The following is an 18878-nucleotide window of genomic DNA, read 5'->3' on the forward strand; positions in this document are numbered from 1 at the left end:
TCTGCCGGAAGAATAACCACAGAGTCTTAGACAAGGGTGTGATGAAATATGGTTTGCAGGCAGTTTTAAGTTTAAAGTCAGTTTTAAAAATGTGAGGTACTAAATCCATGAGGTTATGTCAAAACCAGATTACTGTGCTACAGTTCTAGCTAAAATTTGGCTAAATTTTCATTGAAAATTCTTCACGCACAGTAGACAAGTACCCCTAGATATATATATGGAAGAACCCCCCTATGCACAGATATCACGCTTTGTGATAACTCAGTGGCTTTTCCTCTGTGGGGCACCCTCTCTTCCTAGAACCTGTGAATTGAGGTGTGTGCTGGAGAAGAGGTGGAAACTGGATAGGTACTGGGAGGGTATGGCATATGTGTGAAAGGGTACTTTGGGCTACTTGTAAATTAATTAGAGAGGATAATGCAATCTTGTGCTCTGTTACCTTCTCTGAGTAGCCAGCTTTAGTGAGCCAGAAGCAGTTGCAATGGGAGAGTCCCTGAGGAAAAGCTACAATGGCACCTCATGAATGCCTTACAGGTGGTGCAGAGTCACAGAGCCTACATTTAGATTGTTTTGGCCTTTAGCGGTTCCCCAGTATTATCTAGGGTTGTCAGTTCTGACTATTTTTTCCATGAGGAAGCAAGCCACCTCCCCTTACTGAGATGGTGCTGTGAGTGAATCCTTTCAGAGGAGACACCCCCCTAGTCACATTTTACAGATTTTTCCATACAAGGCAATGATCTGGACTAGTTTAAGCTCCACTGTATTTACTAGCTCTTTTATAATAGCTATATTTCACAGACTTTTTTGCCTACTCCAACTTTTTGCTATTTCAGCGACAGGCAGTATGAACGATTTATATTTTATTTTTTTAATTACTAATCTCTGTAGAGAGAAAATTAATTATGTTGCTTGTGGTCACACATCATGCCAGGAATAACATTTGGCATATATAGTTTAATTCAGTAGACCATCTAAAAAATCTTTTTCTAAAGTTTAGTTTTAGTTTGTGGACTATGGAGAGTTTAACTTATCTTCAGGAGGTTATTTTGTATAAAATATTATGAAAATGGGCTACTAGAATATCAGCCTGCTTGACTGATATTAACCATATGAAAAAAAAAAGTATAAGACATCTAAACTTAATATGAGAACTACAGTTAAACCCACACATTTTCCTTGTAAAATGGATGTCCAAACTTTAAAGGGACTGGCCTTATTTTTCTTTAAGATCCAAAGCTATATATTTTTGGAGACTGGGTTCCTACTATTTGCATTAATGAACACCTCATGGAAGTCAGGCAAAAATAACTTTTCCTGAAAGCTGCTATAGGTTAGAGAAAAATTTGAATAATAATTTTAAGTCAAGATGCCTGGGATCTTGTCTGAGTATAGGGGTGAAGTTTTAAAGGAAGCCTTTTTGCTTCTTACTATATAACTAAGTGGGGACAAAGTCAAGCTGGCCTGAAATATGAAATAATTTTCTAGCATTTGGTGAAGAATCCACGCTAAAGGCAGCACACAAACATATAAAATGTAAATGCTAAAATAAATTAATAGTTATATATTTGTGAGATGACAGCAGTGGTTAACCTGTATCTATGTTGATACATCTATAGATACAATAGATCATCTATCAAGACTATATGCATAAGGAGAGTTACTCCTGCTGAGGGGAAGAAGAAACTCTGCATACACAAAATGGCTACTAAGCAGCAATTCCTGTCGAGAATAGGAAGGAAATAGCTTCAGTTCATGCCATGCCCAGTCTTTACCTCCACCATGTCCCCCTTTCCCATTGCATCAATAGAAGAAGGCAGTGCTCTGATGGGAAGGAGCCCTATGCATTGCAATCTAGTGTATCTTATGGAGCAGGCCTTCCTTCACTGGTGGTCTATTTCCTCACCTGAGGTCTGATCCAAAATCTATTGAATTCAGAAGAAAGATTCCTGTTGACATGAACAGGGATTGAATCAGTCTACAAAACTGATGCTCAAACAGTGTGTTCTATGTGGTATGCAGGAAACACCTCTGGATGGTAAGCCACTGATTTCAGGCTGGTATGGTTAAATGAGGGTTTATAGTAAGCAAAAGATTTTTTGCTGTGGTTGGGACCCTACAACATACACAACCTCATTAATAGTACCCTGTGCTGTGTTTTGTGTGGGAGGTGAGTTATACAAAATTCAAATAAGAAAAACATTTATTATTTATTAATTTGCTTACAAATTATTCTTTTACACACTTACATTTTTGTTTTGCATTTGTCTTTTAAATTTCTGCAGCTTACTGTAGTTTCTCACTGTGTGTATCATTGTTTCCCTACACTATTCTTCAATATTAGTAACTGTAACACTCATAGCAATTCCAAAAAACGGAAAAGAAGGGAAATGCTATTTATTTTTGTTCCCTCTACTTTTGCAATCTGTTTTGGTGGTTGTCCATTGGTTATCTAAGAATTAGCAGTAGGATGTAGTTTAATTGGCTGAGTTATTAGATCCATTTTCAGAGCTGTGGGCAGAGTTTCAAGTATATGTATATATGCATCTGTGTGAGAATGAATGTGATGCACAAAAAAAGATAAATAAACTGACTACTCTAGGTTTTCATCTGAAATGTGCATGTTATGACATTGACCATTAGAAGAGGGGGTAATGTCTGAAGGGCCAGAATCACACTTTGTGTTGATGACAGTAAATCTGCTTGGAGCAAGGTCATAGAGGCACAATCCACCTGCCTGCCACATTCTGCCAGGGACCTGAGCCAAACAACACATTCCCAAAATTGAATGAGGCAGGACTGGAAGCAGGAGCAGGGAGAGGGCAAGGCAGATGCTGTGCTACAAAACCGTCAGTGATGGCTGGTAGTTTGCCGAGTCCACAGCCTATCATACTGACCAAAAATTAATCACCTTGTTTCCTTTTTACTGTCCCCTCCATCTTTCTGTATCCATCTATCATCTCTTGTCGTACATAGAGCTTGTCTACACTACAAGGTTTCTGCAGCAGAGAGTATGCTAATGATGGACTCATTAGCATAAGTTGCAATGTCATTAGCATGAGTCACGATGTCATAGAATCATAGAATCATAGGACTGGAAGGGACCTCAAGAGGTCATCGAGTCCAGCCCCCCGCCCTCAAGGCAGGACCAAGCTCCACCTACACCATCCCTGACAGATGTCTATCTAACCTGTTCTTAAATATCTCCAGAGAGGGAGATTCCACCACCTCCCTTGGCAATTTATTCCAATATTTGACCACCCTGACAGTTAGGAATTTTTTCCTAATGTCTAATCTAAACCTCCCCTGCTGCACTTTAAGCCCATTACTCCTTGTCCTGTCCTCAGAAACCAAGAGGAACAAATTTTCTCCTTCCTCCTTGTGACACCCTTTTAGATATTTGAAAACCGCTATCATGTCCCCCCTTAATCTTCTTTTTTCCAAACTAAACAAGCCCAGTTCATGAAGCCTGGCTTCATAGGTCTTGTTCTCTAGACCTTTAATCATTCTTGTCGCTCTTCTCTGTACCCTTTCCAATTTCTCCACATCTTTCTTGAAATGTGGCGCCCAGAACTGGACACAGTACTCCAGCTGAGGCCTAACTAGTGCAGAGTAGAGCGGCAGAATGACTTCACGAGTTTTGCTTACAACACACCTGTTGATACAACCTAGAATCATATTTGCTTTTTTGGCAACAGCATCACACTGTTGACTCATATTCAACTTGTGGTCCACTATGACCCCTAGATCCCTTTCTGCCATGCTCCTTCCTAGACAGTCGCTTCCCATCTTGTATGTATGGAACAGATTGTTCCTTCCTAAGTGGAGCACTTTGCATTTCTCTTTATTAAACCTCATCCTGTTTACCTCTGACCATTTCTCTAACTTGCTAAGGACATTTTGAATTATGTCCCTATCCTCCAAAGAAGTCGCAACCCCACCCAGTTTGGTATCATCCGCAAACTTAATAAGCGTACTCTCTATCCCAATATCTACATCATTGATGAAGATATTGAACAGTACGGGTCCCAAAACAGACCCTTGAGGAACTCCACTTGTTATCCCTTTCCAGCAGGATTTAGAACCGTTAACAACAACTCTCTGACTACGGTTATCCAGCCAATTATGCACCCACCTTATCGTGGCCCTATCTAAGTTATATTTGCCTAGTTTATCAATAAGAATATCATGCGAGACCGTATCAAATGCCTTACTAAAGTCTAGGTATATGACATCCACCGCTTCTCCCTTATCCACAAGGCTCGTTATTTTATCAAAGAAAGCTATCAGATTAGTTTGGCATGACTTGTTCTTCACAAACCCATGCTGGCTATTCCCTATCACTTTATTACCTTCCAAGTGTTTGCATAGGATTTCCTTAATTACCTGCTCCATTATCTTCCCTGGGACAGACGTTAAACTGACTGGTCTGTAGTTTCCTGGGTTGTTCTTTTTCCCCTTTTTATAGATGGGCACAATATTTGCCCTTTTCCAGTCTTCTGGAATCTCCCCTGTCTGCCATGATTTTTCAAAGATCATAGCTAAAGGCTCAGATACCTCCTCTATCAGCTCCTTGAGTATCCTGGGATGCATTTCATCAGGACCTGGTGACTTGCTGACATCTAACTTTCCTAAGTGACTTTTAACTTGTTCTTTGTGAATCCTATCTTCTAAACCTACCCTCTCTCTGCTTGTATTCACTACGTTAGGCACACCTCCAGACTTCTCGGTGAAGACCGAAACAAAGAAGTCATTGAGCATCTCCGCCATTTCCAAGTTTCCTGTTACTGCTTCTCCCTCCTCACTAAGCAGTGGGCCTACCCTGTCCTTGGTCTTCCTCTTGCTTTTAATGTATTTATAAAAAGTCTTCTTGTTTCCCTTTATGCCTGTAGCTAGTTTGATCTCATTTTGTGCCTTTGCCTTTCTAATCTTGCCCCTGCATTCCCGTGTTGCTTGCCTATATTCATCCTTTGTTAGTTGTCCTAGTTTCCATTTTTTATATGACTCCTTTTTTATTTTGAGATCGTGCAAGATCTCCTTGTTAAGCCAAGCTGGTCTTTTGCCATATTTTCTATCTTTCCTACACAGCGGAATTGTTTGCTTTTGGGCATATTTTCTGCCAATGCTTTTTGCGCAAGTGGTTTTTGCACAAAAAGAAGCAGTGTAGCCGCTTCTGTTTTGTGCAAAAAAACCCTTTTGTGCAAGATCCTTATTCCTCTCTGGGGCTATGTCTCAACTACGAATGAGTTACCTAGGGAGGTGGTGGACTCTCCATCCCTAGAGGTTTAAGTCTTGGCTTGACAAAGCCCTGGCTGGGTTGATTTAGTTGGGATTAGTCCTGCCTTGGGCAGGGGGCTGGACTTGATGACTTCCTGAAATCTCTTCCAGCTCTATGATTCTGTGAGTCTATGAGCCTCTTCCCCAAGAGGAAATACAAATGGAGCACTCATTTGCATATGCTGTGCTCTCATTTGCATTTCCTCCTCAGATCCCTTTTGCGCAAGAGGTTTTTGTGCAAAAAAGCGCCGTGTAGATGGCTCCTTTTTTAAGGAAGAATGGCTCTTGTGAAAAAGAGGGCTTTTGCGCACAAAGGATCCATCTACACATATGCAAATGAGAGCTCCTTTTGCATATTCTGTTGAAAAGTCCAACCTTTTGTAAAACAAACCTGAAAACACACACACACACACACAAACCTTTTTCAGTTTTTCAATACAAATTGAAATTTTCCATTGTGGGAATGTGTAAAAACCATTTTCCAACCAGCTCTTCCCTTATTTCTCATGAGAAAAGCCTTTTGCAGTACAATTATTTTGCATTAATGTGTGAGGGAAGGTTCTGAGAGGTGATGATGATTCTGGAGGCAACAGTCCACAATTCCAGTGGACCCTCTTGTCTGGCTCTCATTTTGAGAAAAATTTATCCCACAGTTTAGATAGATTTGAGGTTTAACCAATTTGTTGCAACTTGGATTCAATTGGTAAACAACAAGGGAAACTGGTGGTGTAGGGCTACATGTATACTGCAGTTATTTTGGAATAAGCTATTCTGGAATAGTTATTTTGAAATATCTTATTTCGAAATAGCACGTCTACACTGCAGGGAAGCCTCAAAATTAGTCCAAGGCAAGCTTCCCTAATGTAGACATGTTATCTTGCAATAGAGCCCTGGGAAGAATAACTTAGAATGGCCCTAGTGAGGGGCTATTTCAAAATAGGAGAAGTGGAAAAACTACACATGCCTTATTTCGAAATAGCTATTTCAGAATAGGCGTTATTCTTTGTAGAATGAGGTTTACAGAAGTTGGACTAAGCCATCTGTTATTTCAAAATTATTTCAAAATAACGGAATTGCTGTGTAGATGCTCGCATATATATTTTGGAATAATGGCCGTTGCTCTGAAATAACTTTGCTGTGTAGACACGCCTAGACGTACATCACAGACACATTAGTGAATATTTATGGTCAAAGCCTGAGAAGTTCTAAGCACCTGCAGTGCTGCTGATACTAATAGGAGTTACAAAGTCCACAGGTCCAACTCTGGTTCAGACAAAGTTCTAGTATCACTGTTGTTGCTAGCCTTCAGCTATCTTTGCTGTCTCTGAACACAAGAATTCAGACTCTGTCTGTCACCTCCATGGAAATACAAGGCCAGGAAGGTGCTTTATACCTTTTCTTCACTCTTACACAGAATCTTGCCTTGAGCAGAGGAAAGTATATTAACACAAATATAACATAAACCTACCAGCATAAATATGCTAACTCAGAACTAGAAACAAGTTATTTTAACTGTTGTAATTTTTTACAAAACCTGAAAGTTATTTACTTTCAAATACTAATGAAAGAGTCAAAATAGCATAGCTTTATAAATAGTATAGAAAGGTAAATGCCACGGGAAATTATTTCATTAATATAGTATTCATGATTCTGAAATACTGGATAAATTTTAAAATTTCCATCCAAAATTACTAGAAGATTAATTAAATAAAGACTCTTAAGGAATTGTATACTTTGAATTATGCTCTGGAGCAATTTCTGTGTGTAATATAATGTACATCCTTCTGTAAATAAAACTTTTAAAGAATGTTGAGGATTCAGATAATTATTAACACAGTAAATAATAGCTTTTCCCCCCAAAAAAACTCTAGTTATATACACACTGCCATCACGTTCTTTTGAAAAAAAAATTGAAAGAGCAGAGGGATTTTCTCAACATTGGCAAACATCTTTCTATGAGGAAGAAGCCTTTTCCCAAAAGAGTTCTTTCAGAAAAAGGCATGTGTCCTAGCTCTTACCATTTAGAATGAGGTGGGCAATAATTTTTGAAAGGGGGCCACTTCACAAATTTTGTAAGTGGCCACAGGCCATCCTGGAAGGGGCGGGGTTGAGAGCTACCCTACCAGGAGCTTTGGTTGGCCTGGGGTCCCTGCTGTCTGACTTTTAGGCAATGGAAGGGTCCTGGAGAAGAGGGGAGCATGCCGGGGGAAAGCCTCCCTCCAGAGTTGTCTGGGATGAAGGCTTAGATTTCATATAACAGGGTTCACAGCTCCTGGCCCCCACTGCTATCCTGTTGTCTGGCAGCTGCCCAGCAGGCACAAGCCCTTTGAATAAAAACAGTTGAAAGGGCTCACACCTCCCGGGCAGCTCCCAGGCAATGGGCCAGTGGGGAAGAACTGTGAGCTCTTTTCAATTGATTCTGTTTAAATGACTTGTGCTTGTCGGGTAGCTGCCAGGCAATGCAGCCAACCAGCAGGCAAGCCCTTTAAATAGAAACGGTTGAAAGGTCTCACATCTCTGGCTCCCAGGCAATGCGCTGGAGATGGGAGGGGCGGGGGGAGCTGTGAGCCCGTAAGTGCTTCTATTTAATGGGCTGGTACCTTCCCATCGCCTGTCAGGCAGAATTGCCTAGCAGTCACAGGGAACACAAGAGCCCATTAAATAGAAACAGCTGAAAGGGATCGTGAGCCTCTGGCAACGCACTAGAGGTGCCAGGAGCTGCAAGCCCTTTCAGCTGTTTCTATTTAAAGGGCTCTCATGTTCCCCATGGCTGCTAGGCAATGTGTTGCCTGACAGGTGTTGGGAAGGCAGCAACCCTTTAAACAGAAGCACTTTAAAAGGGCAGGCAACTCCCTGTGCCTCTAGCGCATTGCTAGGGAGCCAAAGACGCAAGCCCTTTCAACTGTTTCTATTTAAAGGGCTCTCGTGTTCCCCGCGGCTGCTAGGCAAGGCATAGGGAAGACACGAATCCTTTAAATAGAAGCAGTTAGAAGGGCTTGCGCCCCTCTCCCACTCCAAGGCAACATGCTAGGAGGCGGGGCCTGGAACTGCCTCGCAGTCTGGATCAAACCCCTAGGCTCACTGAGAGGCTTTTGCCTACACCTGGTTTAGGAGGAGTTCTTGAATAAACAGAACGGATGGAATTGTAAACAGACAGAAGCACAAACTCTATTAGAGTATGTCTAGACTACTTGCCTCTGTCACCAGAGGCATGTAAATTAGATTACCTGACATAGTCAATGAAGCCGGGATTTAAATATCCCCGGCTTCATTAAAATAAAAATGGCCGCCACGCTGTGTCAGCTCAGCTGATCATCGGCACAGCGCGCAAGTCAAGACACAGATGGTCAACAGGGAACACCTTTGTCGACCACTGCCTTATGCCTAGTGAAACGAGGTTTACAGGAATGGTCAACAAAGGCGTTCCCTGTCGACCGATCTGCATCTTGACTGCCACACTGTCCCGACGATCAGCTGAGCCGGCACAGGGCAGTGGCCATTTTTATTTTAATGAAGCCGGGGTATTTAAATCCCAGCTTCATTGACTATGTTGGGTAGTCTAATTTACATGCCTCTGGTGACAGAGGCATATAGTCTAGACATACCGATAGATAGATAGATAGATAGATAGATAGATAGATAGATAGATAGATAGATAGATAGATAGATAGATAGATAGATAGATAGATAGATAGATAGATAGGAGAAGGTAGGGATTAATATGAAATTGAAAGGTGAATAAGGCTATGTCTATGCAGCAGCGTTATTCCAAAATAACATAGTCCACATTCACACAGCAAGCAGTTATTTCAACATAATGTTGAAATAATGTCGAGCTGGAGGACTTCCTACTCTGACTCCTGGAACCTTCATTTTACAGGGAGTAAGGGAAGGTGGAGGAAGAGTGCTATTTCTTGGACTTCCTGCTTTGTAGACAGTGCCGAAAGCCAAAATAAACTATTTCGACTTAAGCCATGCAATTTTAGCTCAAGTTGTGTAGCTTATTTTAGCTTTAGCTCTACAGTGTAGATATGACCTAAGGAACAGGTGAAAGGGGAAACTGCAGTGGCTCATAATGAAAGGTGAACTGTCAGGCTGGAGGGATAGTGTAGTTCCTCAGGGATCTTGGGACAAATTTATTTAAAAGTTTTATTACATATTTTGCAGACAACAAAGTTGGTTATGTATAGTAGGAGTATAGTTGTAGGCCATGCAACATGAGAAAAGTTCCTCCTACCTTCCCACCTATCCACAATCCTTTGAGATTGTCCTGAATTGATATCCTAGATCTTAATGTCATCAAACTCTGAGGAAATCGAGAATCTGAACCTTTGATCCAGGCCTGAATTTTCAGATGGGGACCTTGTCTTAATAATGATCAAAGACTCAGATCTGAATCAATGTCATGTTTTATGGGAAGCTGGATATGATTAAAAATCCAGATTCTTACAAATGTTTGCATTGTCTGCCATTATATTACCCATTCACTTATCTTTATAAGGTCCCTGATGAACTGAAGTGTAATTATTAATGTCAGATCAGTGCAGTGAATGAGATTACTATGCATGTGTCCAAAACAGGATATGATTGGGTTTGTTTAGACATTTTTAAGATGCTAGGAAAGAAGAAAGAACTGTACCCTGCACCAAAGATACCACTACTGAAACCTATTTTAAACAAAATAAGTATTAAATATTTTTTAAAACATGTTCAGTTATTGCAATTCCCTTTTACTTCTTGAATTATATGTGGTTAAATACACATAAACACTCATCCTGAGACAGAAACTTCAGTGTGTATAAATATTTCGTTTCACAGTTAAGTTGCTGTACTGCTTATACTGCCCTACTGTATGTTTCAGCAATTTTTCACAAAGTGGACAGCATGTAATTTTCAACTTTTTTAGGGCAGCAGTAATTTGCTCTCCTCCCTTTTTATGATTTGTTCAAAGCCTTTTGGATGAATATGTCCATTATTCATCTTACAGCTAGGTAGGACTATTTTGCATCCTAACTCCCTTCCCCTTTTTAAGTTGTATATCTCTGACAAGCTTAAAAGTGAAGAAGCATTCACTACACTCGCCACAGTTGGGAATGGAAACACAACTTTAATGGATGCCACACAAAAACAGGTATATAGGTAAAAATGTGTATTGTATGGAAATAAGCCAAAGCTTTTTTCATTAGTGGGGTTCTTACTCTTTAGGAATAGGAGTCAGGCATACAACACAAGGGTTCTCACTTCTTTACTCCTAATCCCAACGTATAAAGTAGGTGACGTTTCACAATCCTGAAGAAAGGGAGAAAATCAGTGCCCTACAAGTTGGGTGGCCAACTTTCTGACTGAACAAAATCGAACACTCTTGCCACACCCCTTCTCTGAGACCATGCCCCACTTACTCCATCCCCCCTCCCTCCCTCGCTCGCTCTCCCCACCTCCGCTGTCACTTGCTCATTTTCATCTAAGAAGGGATGGGAGGGTCCCCTTTTGACTAGTTGTTTGGTTGAAAACTGGACACTTGGCAAGCCTAACTACAAGTTATTCTGCAGCAGTTACATCCTGAATGAATTTGGCTCTCTGGGTATTGATGACACATAAGTTACAACAGTCATTGGGCAGATGTATACTACATCCTGTGTAATTCCTTTATCCAGTCTTCAGTGTTTCCTCCCTTTTTACATTTTTCTAACTTTTCACTTTTTCTGCTGTTTTTGTATTATTGCTCTAATAAGTGTAATTACCCCTTTCTATCTGTCACCCTCCCATGTTTGGAGAAGTACAACCCTCAACAGTACAAAGGTGCAAAAAGCCCTTGAGGGATCAATAGGCTATATGAAAAATTACTGCCCACACTGTTTAACTAGAGAAAGCAAGCGTGTCAGTTCTCTGGCATAAAAGATGTGAAAGTGCTATGGGACCTTTTTTTTTTTCAATTGAGCCCCAAGTGTTCCCATGCTACACGTGTGATGTGCATTACTAGCCGATTAGAAGTGACATCAATTAGTCACTTTTCTGCAGTTTTGACGGAAAATAAAAATGAGCTCCTATACACAAAATCTCAGATTCATCTCTCTGTTGCCTAGGGACCTTTTCCCCCACAATATCAGTTATCAGTTTAATATAATATTGTTGACTTAACAATGATGTATTTCAGGCTGAAGGCAGAAATGCATTTTGCATTAATAAATTGTTTTGAGATGGATTTAAGGAATATTTCATTACATAAGAAAGGCAGCTATAAAACATATTTGGTGGTCTTTCAATCATTGCTACCTGTGGTCTATTTGTGGGGAGGGCATTTATCAGAGTGGCAGGAAATATTAAACAAGTGATAGACAGTTATTAGTTCTCCTAAAACAGAAGTCCTCATACCTTATACTCCTACGCCATGGGAAAAAATTCACTTGGTATTTTCTTTCTGGCAACTGTTCTGCTGTTCATAATTTGATGGAAAATTGATTAATCACACATTTAACTCAATGCAAGATCTTCTGCACTGTAATAAATTATGGCCATTAATCAATAAGTACAAAGTAATTCCAGGAGTCTGGAGACATGCTGGTTTCTAATAGAAAAACTTGCGCTTAGGCCTTTCTGCCAGTGACCACTTCATCTGAGGTATTTTGCACCTGCCTCAATCCAATTAGATGACATAATTAATGAATCTCAATGCACTTGATAATTTGTTATACAAAGGAAAGAATGTTTTGGCATATCCATTAAATCCTGATGTACAGCATTTTGCAAGGGGAGAAGGTGAACAAGAAAGAATAGGAGCTTAGGATGGAAATCTTAAAGATCAAGTATGAATGTGGAAAGCTCTGTTTAGTACATGGAAGTGAGTATGCAAATTAATTTTAATTTAAAAACTAAAGTACACCTATGTCCTTCTCCTCTAGATAAAAGGAAACTAGCTGTGTTTAAAAACTTCCATGGCATCTTGTCCCTTTTATGACAAATTAAATGGTATGATTAGAGTAAGTATTCAGGAAGTATTGTTTCCCAGGCAATCTAATCAATGTTTCCTTGGTTAAGTATCAGTTACAGTTTTACATATCTCAGTCTTTTTGCACCTGTTCTATGCAGCTAACAAACAGGCACTCAATAGATTTCTGTGAGAGAAAGCATGTGAAGATAAAAAGAAAACCAGTCTGCTGTTAATTCTGTCACTAGGAGACACCATGAGCAGATTTTGTTTAGAGACTTTGAAAAACAATTAGCTAAGGATTATAGGACTAAAAGGCCTTTACTAGCTGTACCTGGAAAATACTTTGCCCATTTAATGCCTTCTAAGCTGTCATTGTGCTTGAACTTCAGTTCTAGTGATTAATGAAAAGCTTCAGGGCACAGCTAGAAGCTAAAGTCTCAATTATGAAAAAGCAGTAACTAGTTTAATGTGCTGATGCTTTTATACTTAAACTGACAACTGTGAAAAATGGCAATATTTCCAATCATGCTTTAATAATTTATCATTAATTTATTGGCATGTCCAGCATACTTTACTCCCGCTGTTCTTTTTTTTCCCTTTTAGGCTCATGGCATTTTGACACAGAAGAACAAAATCTGTTGCAAAGCACTAAGGAGCAACTTCCTTTTGGTGACTAAGTGGCTATTGTTTCCAAGCCTTCCAATGTTATCAAGCAGCCCACAGTTAATCCATAGAGATACAGTATAAGCATTTTTGTGGGCCAGATCCTTGGCTGCAGTAAACCAATGTATGCAGCTCTTTCAGTTTAAGTTGACTTGTGCTGTACCATACTGCCTGAAGATATTGACTTGTTTGATCTGAGGTAAACAAGTTCATGAAGGCAAGCTTCTCCTTGACTCTGGAATGTCATTTTGAACTGGAGGAAGAACAGAAATGAACTGTCCTAAAATTCTAAAACAAAATTTAAAATGTGGAAAGAAGTTCTTTGAAAAATAGAGTCAGACTCTCAGCTGGTATTAACTGGTACAGCTCCACTGAAGTAAATAGAAATGGTGTCATGTTTTACAGCAAACAATTGTAACCAATGAAGCAAATCAATTTACACTAACTGAGGATCTGGCCCAATATTTGTATTAGTATCTTGGATTTCTTAGTTTTAATATTTAAAGTTTCTGCTCCCTTGTTCATTTCTAGGACCTACAAAAATAGAGCTGGTTGAAGAATATAAATCTGATTTGTGAATATTTGCATGCTGAATTTGGTCTCCTATGGTTCACAGAGTTCTATGTTGTTCATGACTATTCCAATGTGTGCTATGAATTTTTACACTATCATAACTACAGAAACTTTTGAAACTTCTAGTATGAATGATTGAAAAGTCATCTGAAAATTCATAGTGGAAGTTAAATCTTCCTTTTTCTCCTTTTGATTATCCCAGTTTAGAGTTTCAATAATCCAATCAGAGATTAGTTCCAATCCTCCACTTTTGTTCAAAAGTGGCAAGTGGCAAAAGTCTTCAAGGGGTTATTCCCGTATATCTTGACCAGTCCACTGAAGTCCCAGGAACCCATCAGTTGCTATTGTTCTTAGTAGGAATTGATGGCTGCTGAGCATTTTTTAAAACATCAGTACTTCATTTAAGTGTCAATATGGGAGTTGAACTCTCTCTAAAATTTGCCCTCTGTTGTGGGCACTAGCTCCCAAATTTAAAGGTAATGTAGTCAAATACAGATAACAGTTCTCTGAATAAAGCAATCAATTAAAATATTTTATTTGGATATTATTCTTCTATCCACAGAGTAGGTTGAATATTGGAAAGAGGAATATAGAGATAAATTATTCAACAAGTGATATACAAATATAGAGTATTTTAAGTGCTTTTTTGACCAGTTCTATTAGTTGTACAATTTACACAGTAAGCCATTAAAATTACAAGGATATTTATTTCAAAACTATTTGTAAACCCTTCAATTTTTAAAAGAATAGCTGTGTTAATTTGTAATAGAGTTGTAAGCCAACTGTGACTTGTGTTGTCTGATCAGAATATATTGTTGAAAGGCTACAGCATATCTGATTGTTGTTGACATAATGTATTGCACATTAGAACAGTGAATGTGCCAAACCAAGTGATACCCTAAAACCACCAGGAGATTAGATCAAACAAGTAACTACAGATGAAAAAATGATTTTTTTTTAGAAAAAAATCTACCTTCACTTGCTTGTAGATTCAGAAAAATATTTTCTGTTTCTTAATTATGGGGTAAAGTTTTTAATCATTAGTCAAAATTTGAATAGCAATGGAATTTTTGAATGAAAAAGGAGCTCTCCCAGTCCTTCTTCCACTGAAGTCAATACAGTTTTTAACATTAATTTCAATAGGCACAGGCAAGGCAGATGGGATTTGGTCTAGCAGTAACACTGATATCTACTAGTACTCATAGGCTGTGTCCAGACTCAAGGGTTTTTTCGAAAAAAGTAGCCTTTTTTCGAAAAAACTTCACTTGTGTCTAGACTACAGCCGCGTTCTTTCGAAATTAAATCGAAAGAACGTGGCTTTTCTTTCGACGGCGGTAAACCTAATTTCACAAGGAAGAACGCCTTTTTTCGAAAGTGCTCTTTCGAAAAAAGGCGTTCTTGAATGCAAACAGGGCATTTTCAAAAGAGAGCATCCAGACAGCCTGGGTGCTTTCTTTCAAAAAAGCAGCTTGCTTTTTCGAAAGTACTGATTGCAGTCTAGACGCTCTTTTTCGAAAGAGGCTTTTTCGAAAGAGGCTTGCAGTCTAGACATAACCATAGAGAGATTCAAGTCATTATTTTGTGAATTCCTGAACAAGAAGAATCATTCAGTCCACATTCCTATCAGTTGAATATTCCTTTGATACAACACGTGATAGAGGCTACTCCCATGTCACACATGGAGAGGTCAGGCCAAATAAAGGATCCATTTTGACTCACCTAGGTGCACTTCTGACTACCATTGCCAGTGGATGTTCTGTTATTATGCTAACTTCTGTTTCTCAGGTCAATTATCTCCTAGTCTTGAGGCTTGAGAATAGCATTTCAAAGAAGCATGTAAAGTTACTCCAGCTGCTAAAGGGGAGAAGTCTAACTAGTATAAGTCAGTTTACTATCAAGCATAGGCTCATCTTCTGAATTTAACCCCTTACTTAATCAGAGTGACGCCTAATTTGGACAAATTTCACAGAGCTCTGATTGGATTAGGATCAGATTCTGTAAATAATAATTGCATGCTGAGGACCAACAGCATTGGCAGCATTTGTAATTTTATTGCAAATGCCATGACATTTGGTGTTTCCTTATTATCCCAACTCTTGAAATCATGTGACTAACTGAGCCTGAGAGTCCCCGCTTTCACTAAGAAAAAAAAAATTTCTATTCCTCATGGTTGTAAGGAAAAGATTGAAAATGTGACTCAAAAGGCCTCAAAATAAAGAGCACATCCAAATGCATCTTTTAAAAAAATCTGTTTCATGATTTTTCAGCTTGAGGTTGGCAATACTGTGGCATTTACATGAATAGTCCTATTGATATCAATTAGATTACTCATGTAAGTGCTACCTAATATAAGGGCTACAGAACCTGGTTTTCAGAGAACTCTTACTTTACTCATCTGGCTGAGTTGTGCTGCTGGACTGTTTCAGTACTTTGCTGTGATAATCTGTAGGACTGACAATTTAGACCCCAAGGGACCAATCTTGCAAGGTACTAGGTATTTATTGCAAGATACTTTGTGAAGGGCTCTAGGCACTTTCTCAGATTAGGCCGTAAATGGAGATCTATGTAACTTGTTATGCTCAATTTATTATCTAGTGATCACACACCATATCTTACAAGATCTCTAACAAACAGATCTGAGAATAAGCTTGATAATTGGCTTGAATTTCATGTAGGACCAAATTATGCCTTTATGTTCATAATAGGATTTGAGCACCAATGGAATTTTAACCTTGAGTGCTTTCAGCATAAGGACCAAACAGAACTGCACCATCTGTGTTTCAGTATCCCATATATTATTAACAGGGCCCTCAGAATGTCACACGTCTAATTCCATATATAGAAGTAATCATGTAGTAAAATATGCTTAATGAGATACAGCATATGCCTGTGCACACACGCACACACAAACTTCCAAAAATTTAAATACATGTAATGAATTTTATTTTTAACATCTTAAACTTTTTCCATAAATCTAAGCCTCTTCTATATATACCTGTGCTTTATCTGACTGAGCCCATGTTTTCTAAAATAATATATCCTCTGTAAGATATGATACCTCCTCTGATGCTGCTGAAATGGATAGGAATATTGTCCATTCTGCACTAGAAGGATTTATCTCATTTTTCTTTTATCTTAATGTGTTATTTTTAGCAGTTATTAATGCTACTTTAATCCAAATGTTGTTTGCAGAGGAAGCATCCAGGTATTTCTTTTGCCATTTAATACATAGAGAGCTGGGGAATGCTGTAAATCCAGCCCTATAAATTCTACGATAGGGCTGACTACTTTCTCTCCAAATTCATATCCTTTTCAATAGGGACAGTTATGATTGTGTCTCTGATTATGGGATAAAGTTTGTAAGCATTAGTCAAAATTTGAACAGCACTAGAATTTTTGAATGAAAAAGGAGAGCTCCCAGTCATGAGTGAGATATAGAGAAATACATTTTATGGATGTTGTGCATCACAATGAGAATTAGGGTCATGTCTGAAGTAGAAAACATTTAAGTGGCAGTCATCGCTCCTTTGCTGCTAGACTGGTGTGGGTTGCGTTGACCTATTCAGCATGACTCCTGTCTCTTCCCAGGCTGACTTGCCTGGATGGTATCTTAATATAATTCCAAAGTAACACCCTTTCTAAAAGTTTTGTGGCATTAAGAAAGCCCATAAGTACATTACTATGTGGATAAAAACTATCCATCCTGGGTAAAGTGTTCACAAATTCTAAGTGATGATGAGCCCAAATCCCATTTTCCAAAGGTGATTTAGGAGACTAAGTCACACTAAAAGTCAACAGGTGAGTTTGACAGTTTTATCCCTTATCCATAGCATGTTTGGAAGTTCCCAACTGTTTGTGAAAAAACCCACATTTGAGAAATGAAAATGCGTTTCGGTCCTGCTCTTAAGTGCATAAAAACCAATGAGTGGTTTTTTTAACTAACCAATGGGAATTGGACAAAACTGATGATTATTACTGATAATTAGAAGTGAGAGAGAGAGAGACTAAATAGAATCAGGGTTGTGGCCTGTTTGTAAATGAAAGAGCTGGTGCTTTAAATCATATTCATTGGAGAGCTATAATACTATCATGGGAGCAGCAAGAGATCCAGAGACTGCAACTGTGGGGGGGGGTCACAGTGTGGAAGAAATCTTTTGTCCTCTCAGCTGTAAGGGACAGGCACAATGTGGTCATAAAGTGTACACAGTTTAGTTCATAGCATGCCTTATGTCACAAGCTAAAGTATGAGGCCTCAGTCAACAGAGTTCAAATCTGACAGCCTCTATCAAGCAGCATAGTTCCTCACTCAGTAGGGGTATGTCTATCCTAGCCCCCTAGTTCAAACTAGGGAGGCTAATATAGACATTCGAAGTTGCAAATGAAGCCCAGGATTTAAATATCCTGGGCTTTATTTGCATGTTCCCGTCCATTCGCCATTTTTAAATTCCACTAGTCCGAAGTAACTGCCTGCGGCTACACGTGGCAGTGAAATGGTAATTCAGACTAAATCCTTAGTTCGAATTAACTGTTACTCCTCATGGAATGAGTTAATTCGAACTAAGGACTTAGTTCGAATTACTGTTTCACTGCCGCGTGTAGCCATGGGCAGTTACTTCAGACTAGTGGAATTTAAAAATGGCAACTGGATGGGAACATGCAAATAAAGCCCAGGATATTTAAATCCCAGGCTTCATTTGCAACTTTGAATGCCTATATTAGCCTCCCTAGTTCGAACGAGGGGGCTAGTGTAGACATGCCCTATGACTACTTGCCTGTTCCATACACACAGCGCTTTGGGTAATATGTTGCCTGTGGGGAGCACCTTGGAAGCAGCCCTGCTGTCCATCAATTGCAGGGGTCTGCATGTCTGGTTGAATAAACACAAAATGTTCATAGTGGGGAGAGATGGAGCTGAGCTCTTTATTCTCACCCATCCTCCATCCCCATGCATAGCCAGAATTTTGCCTTTAATAGCTAACTATTTGTATGTAATAGTCTCTGCAGCCCTACCTGAATATCTTCTGGAGACATTGGCTCCTGAGAAGCGTACCCAGCTTGTTTTGGAGTATTTTATGTTCACATTCCGATATCATAGAATCATTGGAAGAGACTTCAAGAGGTCATCAAGTCCAGACCCCTGATAAAAGCAGGACCTATCTCAACTAAATCATTCCAGCCAGGGCTTTGTCAGGCCAGGACTTAAAAACCTCTAGAGATGGAGATTCCACCACCTCCCTAGGTAACCCATTCCATGAGAGGTCTTAGACTGCTTATATGGCTCCAAAACATGTATTATGTGTGTATTACATGGGTAAAAACTTCCTGAAAAAGGTACCAATGCTTTAAATTTAATTTAAAAAAAATAGGCAAAAGACCTGAAGGAAGACCCTACAATAGTGGGTCTCCCTTAGTTGAAATGGCAGTGCTGTGAAGTTAGGAA

The 18878-nt window shown here is 39.3% G+C and overlaps 1 long non-coding RNA gene across 1 annotated transcript in view; it reads left to right on the forward strand.

Annotated features, from left to right (window-relative positions):
- LOC106731508 (uncharacterized) overlaps positions 1 to 17773 on the forward strand; it is a 156816-nt gene extending 139043 nt beyond the window's left edge. Inside the window, exon 4 of the long non-coding RNA XR_012906233.1 lies at positions 12806 to 17773. This is a non-coding gene — a long non-coding RNA (uncharacterized LOC106731508). The remainder of the gene's footprint in view (positions 1 to 12805) is intronic.
- Positions 17774 to 18878: the final 1105 nt, after the last annotated feature.

This window comes from Pelodiscus sinensis, chromosome 10 (genome assembly GCF_049634645.1).
Source record: "Pelodiscus sinensis isolate JC-2024 chromosome 10, ASM4963464v1, whole genome shotgun sequence".
NCBI classification, from domain to species: domain Eukaryota; kingdom Metazoa; phylum Chordata; order Testudines; family Trionychidae; genus Pelodiscus; species Pelodiscus sinensis.